The 17,299-nt window shown below is 36.0% G+C and overlaps 1 long non-coding RNA gene across 1 annotated transcript in view; it reads right to left on the reverse strand.

Annotated features, from left to right (window-relative positions):
* Nucleotides 1-16,645, reverse strand: part of LOC116183587 (uncharacterized) — a 30,608-nt gene extending 13,963 nt beyond the window's left edge. The window contains exons 1-2 of the long non-coding RNA XR_014954981.1: nucleotides 16,010-16,645; nucleotides 355-471 (exon numbers count right to left, since the gene is read on the reverse strand). This is a non-coding gene — a long non-coding RNA (uncharacterized LOC116183587). The remainder of the gene's footprint in view (nucleotides 1-354; nucleotides 472-16,009) is intronic.
* Nucleotides 16,646-17,299: the final 654 nt, after the last annotated feature.

Below are 17,299 nucleotides of genomic sequence, written 5' to 3' on the forward strand. Positions count from 1 at the left end.
TGTGAAGGGGTCCTTCCCACAATATCCACAGACTCATCATAGGCAAAAGCTAAATATGTCAACATAAGAATAAAATTATTATTGGGTTACTTGGGATATGTGTAGTCCTATATCAGATGCACTTTAAATGGAAATCATAACATAGCAAGTACCAGTGCAATATTATTTTCATATACAGCCCTGACCAGAATTAAAGTTTTAAGAAATGAAGTAAGTTTATCACAAATTCTTGATTCGACATGTGAATATTGACAGTGGCTAGGCTGTAGGCCAAATTTATGAGTTGAAAATAAATCTCAATATTAAGGAATATAAGTATCAGTGTTTGGTGGAAGCCTGTGCACGTACGCATACCTTTTTGCTTTAAATTGGGCTAGGTGTTTTCCTGCCTCAGAATTGTTCTGCACATCCCTTCAGTTCTTCACATCATCCCAGGCAATGGATTGGCACCCAGTGAGAAATGCTATTTTCCTGCAAGCAGAAAGAATAAGAATTGTGGCATCTTGCTGTCACAGAACACTCCTGGTTTCAGCAGCAGCAGCAATATATATTTATATACATATATATATAAATATATAATACATATATAATATGCAATTATATATATATATATATATATACCAATGAGCAATATGCAGCAGTTGGTTTGTGAGGAACATGCTCATCACATGTAGAGCACAGACTGCACACTTCATGTCACGGCTGCTCTTCTCCAGCATCAACCTGCCAGAATTAACTTCAGCTTTCTTAATTTCTGCCCTAAGATAAATAGTAACTATTTCCCAAGAAACCTTTCTTTTCTGGTCTGCTTTTCTATAACTGGCTTTTTTTTTTTTTATTATTTATTTCTCCTTTTTTTTTTTTTTTGGTGACGGGGTGATGCTTTGACCAAGGTATTTCCTGTCTCCTGCAGGCTGAGACACCAAGCCTATTTTCATGCTGTTATCAGCCCTGGAAATCTGCGACATGATTCACTGTTTGCTGAAGTAAGTGGGCAGCCTACCATTGATCTCAACAGATGAACAACCTGACCTTTTACATGCAAGTTTTTACTCCCAAAGGAAAGCCAGGAATGGCTAGAAAAGCACAACCCAAAGTTATAAAGACCTAGTTTGGCCCATTTTTTCATTCATGTCTTCTTTTTTCCTCTCGTCTTGTCCTGACACTTTTCTAGGTTTTTATCTTTGATTTGAAGAGAAAACCTTTTAGTATTTCTGGAGGAGACAGACATGCACAAATCACATCTAATTTTTGCTAGAGTTGTCCTGAAGGATGGCCATCAAGAACAGTATAATAGATCATAATGCTTTTGTTTTAGCCATGCTTTTTTTACTTTTGCTCCTCCAAATTAATTGATACCTACCTACCAAAGAGCATTTGATATTCTGGTTTCTCTTTGTTGTTCACTGGAAAATTCCATAAACATGGCATTGTAATTGTACCAGGTCTTTGCCTATGTAAAATTGATACCTTCTAGTGGCACATCTTAATTGTAGCACTTCCTAAAATCTAAGTACTCCACACTCTTTTAAATGAAATTATTAAATTGTATGTATCTGTGGGATTGTGTATAGGGTACTGGTAAAGGGCAGACCACTGTATCATGTAGAATAAACCTAATTAATTAGCACATCAAATTTAAGTGTAGTTCAGCATTCTCTGGGTTACCAGATTATTTGTATCAAGTTTTGTCAATTTAACAATGCTTATTTCTTATTTGATCAAACCTAAGAGTCTAAAGACTTTTCAAAACAAGATTGAAAATAAAATTTGAGACACACTTTGCTGTTCTGATGGCATCGTGTTCAGACAGACAAACTATTCAACTCCCGAAATGGGGTTTTAAGCAAACTTTGTAGTTTTGTGCACTTTGATGCCCAAGTGTTTGTCTATATTTACCAAGAACCTGAAAATACTCTAAAGTGAATTTATTTCAAGACTGCTAACCTCTCAAGTGCCAGTATAATTAACTGATCATCAGACCTGTCTGAAGCATCACATTGCTTAGACCTACACAATCTGTAAACAACCAGCCTTTCAAACATTTTACTGTATTTTAAATAGCTAAGATTAATTTTAAAAGTTAAGGAAATTTGTGCTTTAAGCAGTAAATTTAAACACAGAGAAAAAAAAATCAAACATCCCATTAGAAAAATACTGAATTTAGGTGAAATGCCACAGATTGACTATTAATTGTCTTTACTTTCCCCCAAAGGACACCTTTTAGATTTGGATGCCATTGTTTCCGACCATGAAAAAATGCATAGCAAGTGCAGTTAGGGCAAATTTACAGAAATTTATGCAAGTAAGGAACTACTTACTCAATAATTAAAATTGTGGGAAGTGGGTGTTTTATTTATGATTTTCTGCAAGACGACCCTGGGGATACATCAAATTAATGATTCAATAATTTTTAAGAGCTTAGAAGTATGGAGCCTAAAAAACAGATTCTTATTGAAACATCACAGTTTTAAACAGAATAATACTGTATTGTGGATTCTCTTTTCTTACAGAGTACTCTGCCAGTACTTTGCAAACTTCAGGATGTACTGGGAGCAACATTTGAAGAAAGTCATAATATTTTTAATTTCCCTGAACACTTTTCATGTACCCCTTATATGGCATTTGAATGTTTTGTCTATATTACTTCAGACAGATCCTAAAATACATTAAACTAGAATTTAAAAAAAGTTATTCATTCTATATATACTATATATATATATACATACTATAGCCCAGGTGATTCCTCATAGATCTGCTGGGAATGTGTTCAGTGATTCCTGAACCTCCACTTCAGTCCATTTTACATTTTTTTTCCTGCAAAAATCCTCCTTGTTCCAAGACACACAGAAGCTGCAGCACTCAGAAACCCTCTCTGCTCTGAGTAGTCTCTCTCTTTGGTGGTGTGCAGCACCAGCCTGGAAATGAAATCATACTAGCACCAAAAGGGAGCTTCCTTTGATGTCTCAAATCAATATTTTCAAGCACTTTGGGGGAAAAATTAACTACAGATAACATCCATAGATTTGGAAAAGTAAGAGAACAAAACAGCAAACAAGCAGGACTGCTCCCTTTCTCCCCACACAGGTTTTTTGCTGCTGCCTCCCATAGAAAGCTACTTCTGTCACACTTTCAGTGAACTCTATTGAGAAGGGTACCAAGGAAATCTATTCTTTCAGCAAAATTAAAGACAAGACACAAGAAGTTAAATATTGTTCATTAAGGAATTGGTACTGACTGTAATTGTCAAGCTTAGGGTTGTGGTTTATAAATATAATTTTTCTTATATTTATGCTAGAAAGAATGCTGCACTACATCCATACTGGAAATACACTCCCAAGTTAGTGACCTTTTAAATCTCAGATTATGTCAGCACAGGATACAGGCACATATGTAGTACAAGATGCTGTGTGTCTAACTATCATGCTTTCCTTAATTCTATGTACAAAATGGGTAAAAGATTTCAGATTTTCCAGATTTTCTGGTCAGTGAAAAGTGAGATCAAACATGCTGAAATGTTGCCTATCACTATAATAAGAGTGTTTAATTCGGACAAACAGCCATTTGCATGGTTTGAAACTAAAATATTGAAGATATTTGCAGGAGGAGACAGAGAGATCAGCATTATTGATAGAAATAGTTGCCATGAGAGACAGGAGAAACCAACTGAGGGCAGGTTCTGCAGCAGCAGGACAATGTACTGCTCCACAGTGCCCCACCTTGGAGTCTCCAGTCCAGCCCAGAAATGTTTCATCATTTCACACTGGAAGCAGAACCCCGCAGCCCATCCTGGAGCCCCAGTCCAGCCCAGAGCTGATGGGTGACCCCATCTGGGGGGACAGTGTGGCCAGAGCAGATAAAAACCATTGCCCTGAGGCACACATGGTCACATCCCTCTTTTATTTTAATTTTATGGCAGCTGAGATTGTGCTAAGATCCAAGAGGCAGCATCTATAACTCGCTTTTCTCTCTCTCTTTCTTTCTTTTCTTTTCTATTGATATTATTTTCTTCTTGAAGTATGGTAATCTAAAATTGGATGGGCAGAATCTGCAAAGTTGATGCTCAGTGAAATGGTTAAGGTTGGTTGAATGTTTTGCCTTAAGTCTTCCAAATTTCTGATCTTCTGAAGTTTGCCTGTGAAGTTTGGTTTTTAACCTCCTGAGGAAGCTGTTGCATTTCTCCTGTGTGCCCATCTCAAGGAAAAGTAGCACCTCAAGCCTCTATTAAATAAACTCAATGAGCAAGAACTGGGGCTCTGCAGTTGGCAATGGGCAGAGTGATGCCAAACAACTGATCCCAAACAGACATTTTGATTTTCCACAGTTTTGAGACATATTCTAAGTCCTTCTGCTCTCACATCTGGAGTGATGTAGTCATTGTGGCAACTCGGAGGAAACCAGAACAAGCCAGTACAGCAATAATCTCTTCCCCCATCCCCAAATATATGCTGTATATGCCTGCACATTGCAAGCAGCATATTGTAGCATGCATGTACTACAAGCCAGTGTGATGCATTTCCTGTAATCTCCAGTTCTCTCTGAAGGTTTACTTAGTTTGCATATGAGTATGGAAACTCATATGCAAACAAAAATGTTTCAGATGCTCTGACTCCACTGTTTAAACATAACTCGGTAATAGTTGTGAAATGCAGGGTTATCCTCTGAATATAACTTCAACATGGTAGTTGAAACTGAAAATATTTATACACAGATGTTAACCAAGCAGAAAATACCTCATGCACTATTTCATTGCTTTGAAACCAGGCCTTTACACATTTGAAGGTGATCTATGCAATTAGCCCTCAAATATTTTAACACAGACAAGATAAAGATGATTTATCTTGTCTTTTAGCACAGACCAGATTGAAGAGAGAAGGGTTAATTATTGCTTTTCCTGACAAACCCAGGGTTAATTGCTCCACAAATCTGAAATATAAATCTGACTATTCACAGCCATTTTTTAATTGGAGATTTAGACAGAGTTTCTGTAATATTGTATCTACACAAGTGAGAGCAAAATCCAGCTTCATCACTTACCTCAGGATAAAGCCAGCAAAATCTTCAAATTATTTTTGCATTATACAGCTGGAGCAATATATGAATTTTTATACCTTTCATTAGAATTTAGCAAACATAAAACTACTAACTGGATACTGAAGGAGAAATTCTGTTTTTTTTTTCTTAATCACAAGGATTCAGCAGGAGAAAAACTCCAAACCCTTCACATTTTCCTTCCTCTTGCTGCCTTCAAATGTGACCAAAGTTTCTGAACAAGACACATTCACAGATGGAAAACAGTAGAAGACAGAAGACTCTTCCAGTCCTTTGGGTGTGCAGAAAGCTCAAATTCAAATGCCAAGATTTCAACATTAGAGCATTAGAAACGGATGAAATCCCCGACGGGAAGGCTTGAGTCATTAGAAAAAGAGATGGAAATCTAAGCAGCAACTAAGACACCAGATTTATATTTTATCACTAGCATAGTTCCACGTTAAAACAGCCTGTGGGGTGGAATCATTTCTCATGGATCATGAATCAGCTGATTTTCAACATTGTGCCGTATATTTAACTTGGTACTACAACCAAGACTAATGATATGGCACTCAGTAATTGAAGCAGATCTACACTGCCTTTTAGAATTGGACTGATTTCTATTCCAGTTGCTTCGGGAGCTAACTAGATCATCACAAAAAACTGATTAAAAAATTTATCAGAGTGACATTATAGAGTTCCTGCTTAATACACTGAAGCACTGAAGGTCTGATCCTGCAGTGCTTATTCCCATGAGCAATACTTAATGAAATGCCCATTCCTGCTCACCTAAAAAGAATAATTCATGAGCAAAGATTTCTCATTTAAGTATTTACAAGAAGAGGTCTTCTCTTTGACCTTTCAATTACATTATCATATATACTTAGAAGTCATGGTATTAACAGCCATATTTTATGGCTTTATATTTACATATTCTAAGTGCTTTAAAAGTTACAAATTAATATGGTGGTAATCATTTTCCTCACTTATTTCACTAACACTTGAAAAGTAATTTCAGAGAACTTTCACTTCTAGCATTAACTTCGCTTTCTATGGAATACATGCTGACCTTAGCAGTACTACTAGTGTTCAGGATTAAATAATGACTAGAAGGTGATTTTTGTTAAAGTCAAATGAATAAAAGTGGAATGAGACTCCAAATCAAACCATAATCTTGACTGCCTCATATATGTAAAATTAGATTTTTCTGTAATGGACACTATTTATGTACTCACTCCTGTACTCTTAAATATTTCAATTATCTGCACTGATAGAAAAGAGCAAACCTTCATTGATCTAAAACATTATTGTATAACACACAAGAATTATTTAGGATTTGACAGGCATACACTGGATATTAGGTTTTTCAGGGAACATGGAATAGCCAGAATGAACATCCAGCATCACACAAGCATTCTGATCCAACACACGGTGTTTAGGGAGGAAGAGAAGTATCACTTAAAAGGCCATGGCTTGGACATTATGTCCTTCAGATATTAAAAATAATTTTAGAAAGACTTTTTATTCAAAGAGAGTGAGAAAAATCTGAGTACAAGTAATGCACAACTCCAGGCAATAAGATGATAGGATCATTGCTGTACCTTTCCCTGGAGCTGATGTCTACCCCTGGTAGAAGTATCACATATGCCAGGGGCAATGTGAGTGGTCCATAATATCATCCATAAAGCCCTTTTCTTCCTTCATACTTCTTGCAATTAAAGGAGTGAATTGCCTTTCTTGCCTATTTTGTCTACCTGTTTGTAATTTCATTTCACTCTCCTATTAATCTGAAGCCTTACAAACTATATCATTCTGCAAATCCAATCACACCATCAGCTCCAATTTCAATCCACAGAAGCGAGTTATTGAACTGTGAAAAAAAAGAGCCAGAAGATCTCTCTCTGCACCTAAGACCTGCACAGCCTTGCTCACTAATTTAATTGGATGACAAAGTTGGTAATTCCATTTCTTCCCAAATATTTGAATGTTGCATTTTTCCAGGTACATATCTGCTTGTTCGATCTAATGGCTGTCCTTTCAAAAATGTCACAGAAAGCCATTAGCACAGCTCCACCAGTGTTAAACGGTTGGACATAAATGCTGATTGCTGAGAACAATATCCTTTGCCCACAGCACAGTGATGTAAAGGCTGGATAATTTTATTACCTTTAATAGCATTTGCAGCTATGCAAGCTCAGCCAATGACATGGGTAATCAAATCTCTGACTTACAGGGTGACCACCTGTTGCTGTTAGGGAAGGAATCCCCATTATTTTAGGCCCAGGCACAATGGCACATAGCCAATGGTTTGCCATTTCAGAGGGGGGAAAGGGATGAGAAGAAGGATGAGAAAATTGCTATGGATGGCAAACAAATTTAGTTGTCATCAGAATTCCTCATTGCCCATTCATAGAGAATCTTAAACATGAAGTATGGGGTGTTTCAGTGTGGGAACTCAAAATGTCCCTCAGACATTTTTAGAGGTTCCAGGTTTCAGGACAAAAGCATTTGAGACCCTGGCAGGCAGCTAAAAACAACTGTGATTTTAGATTTAAACCTTAGAATAATTTATCAACCTTACAAGAAAAACAAAGTCACAATAGTTTAAATATTGTAATAAAAAGAGTTACAAAGTCAAGAAAAGAATTTTTTAGTGCTGTACAAAAGAGTTCTAACACCTGTACAGGGGGGTTTCTATTTTATACATAGGGGTGAAAAGTTTTAAGATAGAGAGGTTTTAGCCAGTCCTGTCCTTCCTCTTTCTTCTTCCTTACCTCCATGGTCTTAATGATGTTAGCAGTCATAAATCAGTTTAGAGTAAAAAAGCACCATTTAATATAAATAGTAGGTATTAGAGGAAAAACTGTAAACATGTAACACGTAATGTACCATATAAAAAATAACAGTCAGGGGCAGGGAGAAAGAAGAAGATGGGAGTCAGAGAGGATGTCAGGGTATGTGTGTGCCTCTGCCTGAGCTGTGAGCAAACTGTATAAACTCAAGAAGAAAATCTTTTAAATAACTTACAATAAACAACTATAAGGCCAAACAACAAGAAACTGCTAAGCCTTTCTTTAGAAGCATCAATTAGAAAAAGTTTTTCCACTGAACCTAAAGTAGTCTCCAACATTTCAGAAGTCTCCTTGCTGCCCCTGCACCTCCAGATTGCACATGGAGTGCTTTGGCAATCCCAGATGTGTCAGATGCACATCTGTCTCAGAGCCAGATGCTCAGTGCTGCCAAAACCCCATGGTTGTGCCCTCGATTTCCCCCTGCCCTGCTGTGGAGCTGCACACGTTTGGAAATTCAGAATTTTCCCAGTGCCACTGCTGGCTGTCGTCTGCCACAAACGAGGGTGGAACAGCTTCAAGGCAAGTGGTCTGTTCACTTATTAAGATCGCCTCATTTCCTTAATTGTAGACTAATTGTGCGGGCTGACCACGATTTAATTGGGTATAAAGAGAGAGTAGTGACCTCAAAACTAGTGAGGTAAAGCTGGGGTTATAGATATTTTACAACTTACACAACATTTCCTTTGTTATTCCTTAGCCTACTGTGTTTTTTGGGTCTCGCCTTTGCAGGCTTAAACCTCAACATGGCATGGTGCAGAAAATACATGTTACACTTTTGAGTACTTGAAATAAGCTGTCAAGTTGAAATTTCAGAGTGATTTTAAGCCTCTCTTTTGAAATTGTGCAAATACACTGCAAATTATAAAGCAAATATATTAAAAGAAAGAACACAAAATATTTAGTTTTGAACTGCTGCATATTTGAGTTCAGATTTATTCCATGGCAGCTACCATGGCTACTAAATCCTGAACTTTGGATCCAGAGATCTGCTAAACCAGATAAGCAACAAAATATTGCTCAAAGAGGTAGATGATAAATCAGAAATATCTCCTTTGTGAAATTAGGAAACATGAAAGTAACTTTTTTTTTAATGATGCACTCACTTTCAAGAATGCTGCATTGCAGAAAGCATTTAGCTTGTCATGTTATTCTATTATTATATTTTACACTTCATTCGTTTCTATTACATAGTCTTGCACTTTATCATTAGGGTGTTCTGTTGTTGCAAACAGGCACATTCAATTCTGATCCTGTTATTTCAGAAGAAAATTTTTGTCAGACTTTAAACTGAAACAAATGGATGAATGTGACAGTGAACAGTTTTAATAATGTGTTGACTCCTGGGTATTCATGGCCTTTAGATGCCTAAAAATAATAATGTTTTTGTATAAAAAATGAATATTGATTAATGAACTGATTTTTTTTTTTTTAACAGCAGTTGAGCCAGTAGCTATACTTGTCATGAAACTTGTTACAAATCACATAATGTATATACCAAGCAAATTGAATTTTTCCACTGCAAAATGCCTTCCTTTCCTAGGCATATACCCACTGTTCTCCTTAAAAATGGAGGACAAATACACAAGTACTAAAAAAACAACTATCCTCCCTGACATATGCTTAACAAATTTATGCATGAATAATCATCAGAAAAAACTCAGCAATATTCTAACCATCTGTGAAAATAACAAGCTTCTGTGCAAACCAATATCCTGTACACATAAGAATTCCTTTATCTTCAGGTTCTAGTACTGGAAAATGCTACAATTTTTCTGGAGTTGAAGATATATTCAGTATAAATTATTTACAATTTATTTTTCCAGCAAAATGGAGACTGAACTATCATTACTGTAATATACCAACCTGTTATATGCCACAAAGACTCTAAGAATCTTCAAATTTCACTACTTCAGATAATAAAAAATATATAACAATAATCCATTCAGGTGAAGAAAGAAGCAATGAAAGGAAAATAACTTCAATATTCTCAACACCAAGGAAAAACATGACAGGTGGAATATTTAACACAAAAATATTAGTAAATATCATCACACTCCTGTGGAAATTTTAAACACAGGAGTGTGATGATATTTACTAACATTTATTAGTATATATCAAAATAAATATTGAAGTGAACACTTCAATAAATCGAAACTTAAACCCATACTCTGTTATTTTTCCATTCATCAAACCAAACCATTCTTCTGGATTTATAAATCCAGAGCAACCAAGTGTGGGGCCAGGTAGCAAATTGCTTCTGCTAATCCACCTGCAGCCTCCTGGGTCACCTGTAAAACTCACCCAAAAACCTCCTTCCCCTGCCAGCTCCAGCCTGAACACTTTGAAGAGTTTATTTTCTCCACTTGGCTCTTAAAATGAGAGGAACTAGAGAACCACACTTTTTGTTTGTTTGTTTGGGGTTGGTTTTTTAAAGCATTGCCATTTTGCTCCATTTTGTGTATTTAATTAACCATAAAGGGTCTATTGCCCTCATGCCCATGATACTCAAAACCAATATAGTTGACAGAATCTGGATGTATCTCACTTCTTTCATTTCTCTCCACAAAATTTACCTTGTTTCACCATATTTAAAGGGTCCAGAAATAGATGATGCAATAAATATCCTGCACATAAATATTGGAGGGAGTGGGGTACTTAGGGGCTTCTATGAAACCTCTAATTTCTTTTTATACTGAAACATCTTCAAGGGAGAAAGTTTATCTTCTCACTGCATTTCAAAAAATCTCCCTTAATTGTATAAATAATGATTTTCTACATTTTTTCTTTCAAAGCTCTTTGTGGAACTCCTTTGATTCAAAGTACTTTAAGTTGCCTATTACTTGAACAATAACTTCCTTCAATAACATGTAAAATACAGGCAATCCCATCAATCTGAGGTATTTTTTCCTAATCTTTTAGATAGAAAAAACTATGTTATCTTAGATGAATAAAACCAAACACACCAATCTGAGCAGCAACAATCCAATGTTGCAGGGATTCAGTTAGTTTACTTCTGCACTTCTTAGAGTAACCTTTGAGTATTTTGACAAAAAATGACTTGATTTTTTTAAGTCACCAGATTAACCACCAGAAGTGGTTGCTTATAAGAGAAGTCATTCTGATGCAGCACATAAGACAGGATATCCCTTAAATCTAGAAATAAGGCAAACCAGGTCCTCCTAATGATCTGCTTGTGAATGAAATCGACTGTTTTTCTAGCATGTCTGGTAGCAGTCAGGAGAACAATTTATGGATCCAAAAAAGACCTTTTTGGTTTAACATGTCTCTGTTTTGTAGAAACACACACAAAGTTTATTTTCAGGGAGCCAAAAGAATTGACAACAGAATAAAAAGGGCATGTAAATCTTCATAATGTAATTATGAAGATTCATTTACATATATTGACAGCATAAAGTATGATTTTATTAAAAAGCTGTAATTGGAATCCACCACCAAAATCCTTTAAAAACTTGCCTTGCTGTTCTCAATTTTCTCTCTGCTTGTAAATATTTAATGGCTTTCATTTTTGCAAATGAATAGAATTGCATTTGGCTTATACGAAAATAGTTTTGTAACCCTATTACATACAGAGTGTGCAATCTCAGCACTTGCCAAAAGTGTAAATCTTCACCAGAATATTAACATATTCAAGAAAAAAAAAAAAATCTTCATTTCAGAATCAACAGAATTTTTAAAAACCCACTTGTTTGGTAATTGAAACTTTTGGAAAAGTTGCATCTTTCAGAAAAAGAAATCTTAGAGAGGTCTACATTTTCCATCACAAAGGAGTTGAATATTCAAAGGTTTCTAAGCAAAAAAACAAACCAGAAATTACAATGCTACTTCGTTTGCTGTTAAACTTTGTATGTTTTTTACAAACTACTGTTGCAGTTTTTAAATAACGTTTTTGTACATTTTTACTAGCAAATATAGGAAATCTCATAGCACAAAATCATCAGCATTCCTACACAAATCAAACAAATGAGGGATTCTTACATGGAATTACTACTGGATAATTCTAAATGTAAACATACCATATAAACCAGAACATTTTCCACAGGTGCACAACTAAAAAGACCTCAACACTTTTCCTAAATTCCAGTTAATTTTATAATGAGTCCCTATTATAACTATAAAACACGGGACTTTTTCCTCCTTCTTGGAACTCAAAAACAAGTTCTAAGAAGCTTTGAGAAGCCCTACACAGACATACAATTTCAAATCACCAACAAACTCCCTGAAAGAAAACTGTCTTCATGTTATTTTTTAGAATAGGTAGAATTATAAACTTTTGGCTGATCTGGTCAAGCCAATGACCTTCCTCTTTTTTATTTCACTGGGACTCCATCTAAATAGTTTTATTATTGTCAGCCTCAGTCATGAGGCTCACAGTCAAGAAGCAGGAGAGGGAAAAGCCTAATGCAGGATGTCTTCTCTGCTAGCATGGACTGGAAATAAGGAGAGGAACCTCTGAAACTCTTGGAGGAATCAAGGATGGAGTAAAAAACAAAACAAAATAAAGCAAAACAAAAGGTGGCCAGCTGAAGGTTTACAGGAAAGAAGGTCACCAGCCAGCACAGCCTGGGATGACACTCCAATGCCTCACAAGAAAGGTTATTCTCCTTGCAAGCTGTGCAAGGAGAGCAGATGGAAAAAAATCTATGAATTCTAACATAAAGCAGAGAAGAGAGGCCATGTGTTCTAGGAGCAAAGTTGCAGAAGCTTGAAGAGAATTGTTGTATAAATAGTCTTTAAAAAAAGCAAGAATGACCTCACCCAAACACTTCCTGAATGACATCCTTTCAAGATAAAGCATAGTCTCATTATGATAAAATGTATCAGCAGAATAAAAAGCTTCTAAAATTAACAGGCAACACTGAATAGTCCTCAGGCATGCTGTCATGAATAAGTGAAAAGTTTAGCCAGTAAAAAAAATGCATTGGTAAAATTTAATAACTTTAGTAAATTTGAATTCCGTAATTAAAGTTATAAATGCAATTGAAAAATGGCAATATACCAAAATCTAAACCCAGTTTCAACATAGATAAAAATTTCTTATTTTAGAATTGTTATGCAGGTGCAATTTAGTTTGCCATACAGGAGAACGTAGACCTGGAGTCCAAGGCAAGTATTAGTTTCATGTTTTTACCCTCCCTTTTTATCAAAGAATAAATTCTGGATTATTTATATTAGCTAAATGACACATAGCATTGGCACACAGAGGGTTTGGGTTCTCCTTCCTCCTTTCAGCAAGTTCTCTCAGTACAGAGGTGAGCCTCCACTTGTTTCACATATTTGTGGGGACCTTGAAAGATCTGATGCAAGTCAGAACATCCTGGGAGAACAGCTGACTGTACCCAAGGATCAGAGGATTAAAATGAAAAAGTAAAACAAGATGTGAATCAGCAAGGTGTCCTGTCCCATGGCTGTGAAATAGCTTTAAAGACAAACAAGGTTAAGTAGGAAAATACTACTTGCATTTAAAATGCTTGAGATTGTTATAATTAAACCTCTGGTTTTGTTCACTTTTACATTCAGTAGGTGAAGACTATGGAGGAGCAAGGCTTGGTTCTGTAGCATATTTTTTTCATAAGCTTTGTGAAAAATCTAATTTGCTGCATGAAGCAGCAGATGCTCATTTCTGACACAGCCTTTGCACTTCCCCCATGTCCCTGTATGGGGCACAGTCCCTGTGTGGAAAGGGAACACACACGAGTTACACGTCAGCTCCTGCATTACAGGAGCTGAATTATAGATGGCATCACCTCACTGGCTTCAAGCTAATTGGTAGACAATCAAAAAAGAAAGCAATTTATTCTTAGAGACCAAATACTCTTGTCATGGACTCTTCTGTCTGTCTCTGTGAACACCTTAAAATTTTATTTTAATTACCAACTTCATCAGCAGAAAATTATAGGCTTTAAGAACACAGTGCAGGAAAGCTTCAGATAGTAATAATCCATGACTAAATACAATCTTAAAAGGTGAATGAATACATGTTTAAAGAGTTTTGTTTAAATCCACTGCCTGAACAGTTCTAATTCTGTAACCTGCATAATTTACTGCATTATGATTACTAATATATTTTTTATGCTAACAGCACTATAATCATTGTTCAACATATACTAAAGAATAAAAAGGATAGAAAAAATGTATGCATTCATTTGATAAAGTGTATTTAGTAGCTTTTCTATAATAAAAGCATTCTGCAGAATTTATTAGAATTTAGAGGCAGATAGAGTTAATAAATGGCTGAATATACTGACATTTTAATATATTTCCAGTGAGTATTCACTTCAATTAATCTGCAGATTCCTCAGAGGATAAACAAGTCAGTTTGTTTTTAAATATAGAATACAAACATATCCACTGTGTTTTAAACCCTACCTTTCAGCAACATAAGGTCTTTTAGTTTTTAAAATTTCTTCTTGTTTTTTAATGCAATTATATTGTATTAAATGGTATAGCTTAGGGCAGTATTCTATTACACATTTATAGGTCTATGACCATACAAACAAAAATAACTCAAGGAGTAGGAAGAAAGATGGATACAATCCATAGGCTATTCTTCCTCTTCACCTCTTGTAGTCATTCAGCCTGACTCCCACTGTAGGAAACAAAAAAGCAACATCTGCTGCATGATTCATTTTGTAGGCTTAGGCCTAAAATAAATCCAGGAGTTAGCATAAATTAATAAATATATAATATTTCTAATTTTTTTCTTATATCATTACTAAAAGAAGATAACAAATGTTTATTATTATCCAGAGTGAAAGAACTGTACAAGGAGTTCTTGAAAGATCACTAGATCATGCAAACACAGGAACAAACATCTCTAGATTAAAACCAGAGGTCAACCTCCAATGTGAGAAGTATTTTATATAAAACAGAGCAATCCTCAGTGCGAATATAATTAGGTATTATTATAAATATAATAGAGTAATCTTCCTTCTCCTTGTCTTCCTGGGCACAAGTGTGTGTAGACAATATATGTGAAAATGAGAAGGGGAAAGGCAGCTAGGTTCCACGTTGTTTTCTGCTATTGCTCCACAGATCAGGCACATCAGGATATGGACCACAGAAGGATAAGTGTGAATATAATTAGGTATTATTATAAATATAATAGAATAATCTTCCTTCTCCTTGTCTTCCTGGGCACAAGAGTGTGTAGATAATGTATGTATGTGAAAATGAGAAGGGGAAAGGCAGCTAGGTTCCACGTTGTTTTCTGCTATTGCTCCACAGATCAGGCACATCAGGATATGGACCACAGAAGGATATGGCAGTGCTCCTACCATGGGCACAGGAGGTTGTGTTTTTTCTCTTCCCTGGGAGCTACTGAGTGCCTGCTGAGCTGGGCCAAGGCACAGCAGCAGAGCGTGAAAGCTGGAAAAATTGGGATGCCCCATTTGGCAGAGGCTTCATAGAGCAGCAGCTGCTCTGCAGGCCAAAGGACTGAGTTAACAGAAGAAGAAATGGATAAAATACGAGTTTATCCACAGCAAGGAAGACAGCAAGGCTGCTAGCATGGAAACTGATACAATGGATAGTAAGGAATACTTGCAATTAGGGGATACGTGCCTTAGTGAGCAGCGTATGTGCCTTAATAATTTGCTGTAAATTCATGCCAATTAATTAATGATGTTAATTGATTTCTACCAATAAAATACAATAAGCTACTTCTTTGTCCAATGAATATAATAAGCTGTGTTGATGTAACCAATGACTTAAGATCACGCTTTGTTAATTTAAGAACAACTTGTAATAAAGAAGAAGCCATTGTTGCCACTGAGCAGTGTGTGTGTATGTCATGTGTCCATCTCAACAGTGACAAGAGAGTGGGTGTGGAGCACCTCTGGGCAGAGCTCCCTTTGGGAATCAGGAATCTTGGATGTATTCCTGGCCCTGAGACCCTCTCATCAATAAAGATAAAGGACAAGCTAAGGATGAAGAGGGACATGGCACACATGGGCATCTGCTCCTAGCGACCAGAACAACATCAGGGGACACAGATATCCCCTGTTGGGTATTGTGCTGATGTTTTCAGCTCTATATCATAGCTATAGCCCACGGTGTGACAAGTGGGAAATTGATTTTCCACCAGCCTCGGTGGAGGGGGCACAAACCTTTGTCCTTCTGCTGGGTGAGGGAGCACCCAGCAGGGCCGGGTGTTAACGAGTTCCTGCCTGCAGAGGCGAGCACAGCTTTCATCCAGCACAGCAGGAAGCTCCAGAGTCACCCCAACAGTGACACCGAGCTGCGAGGGCCACCAGCTACTTCTCCTGCTCCTAAAAATTCTTCAGAGAGAAAAAAACCCATTATTTTTAAAGAAAGTAAAGGTTTATATACCACCACAGCACTAGTAACTCACACCCTCCTAAGAAACCAGGACCTGCTTTCCATGGCTTCTGCCCTCTTGCTTAATTTGTAGAGCTCCACAGTTCTTTCCTAAGGAGGAAGCTACGGGAAGACAAACTAAGAAAATTTTACATCAGCTTTACACTTGTTGGTCTGTTGGTGCTGCTGCAAGCATAAAATATTAAAACAAACAAAAAAAACCCAAACCAAAATTAAACAGTAGTTCTGCTTGCTAGATACTAATATAGTTTGCTTCAGATGGTCTAAGTTACTCCACCTCAACTGAATAAAAAAGAATACTAAATTGAAAAGTTGGTGGATGCAGCCAAATGTCTAAATCCATTTTCTGATAAATAAGAGTTCATGTCATCTGTTATTATTGAATAATAATAACAGAGTTATGTCATCTGTTATTATTGAATTAATGAGACTGGCTATCCTGAGGATGACATTTAAATTATTTTTATGTAGACATTTATATTATTAATAAAATGTGCTTTTCCAAAAATATTATTCAGTGGCCATTTATAAAAAAATCACATTTGAAAAATATAAACAAGGCATCAAGGAAAAAAAAAAGGTTTGTGTTTGAAATGTGTTTGAAAACATATTTGAAATATATTTTAAAAATATCATTATATAAAAGCAGATCTTAGTTAGAAAAGCATGTATTTTAAGTATTTTACCTGCTTTTCATCAGTAGATAATAATTACTTGAATAATTTTTTCCAGTATACATTCTATCAGTTAAAAATTATTCTTTAGTTATTTAGTTCAGGGAATAAGGATACATAGGCATCTTAATATAATTATCAGAAATTTAATTAATTAAATTTCTTGTTGAAGCCAGAGAACAGTAGAATCAATATCTGAAAGGTTGTTTGCCTTTAGAACCATTAGGCAAAACAAAAGAAAATGTATTACACTCTGTCCAGTTCTTCCATCATTATGGTATTTCCTTTGATTCTACTTTTCCCTTCTGAACTATTACCTCAACATTTGGCCTGGAAAAATAACTGCATTTTAGCCTAAACTTGTACTTAACTTTTATTCTGTAG

The sequence above is a fragment of the Lonchura striata genome, chromosome 4, assembly GCF_050655825.1.
Source record: "Lonchura striata isolate lonStrDom1 chromosome 4, ASM5065582v1, whole genome shotgun sequence".
In the NCBI taxonomy this organism is placed as follows: Eukaryota; Metazoa; Chordata; class Aves; order Passeriformes; family Estrildidae; genus Lonchura; species Lonchura striata.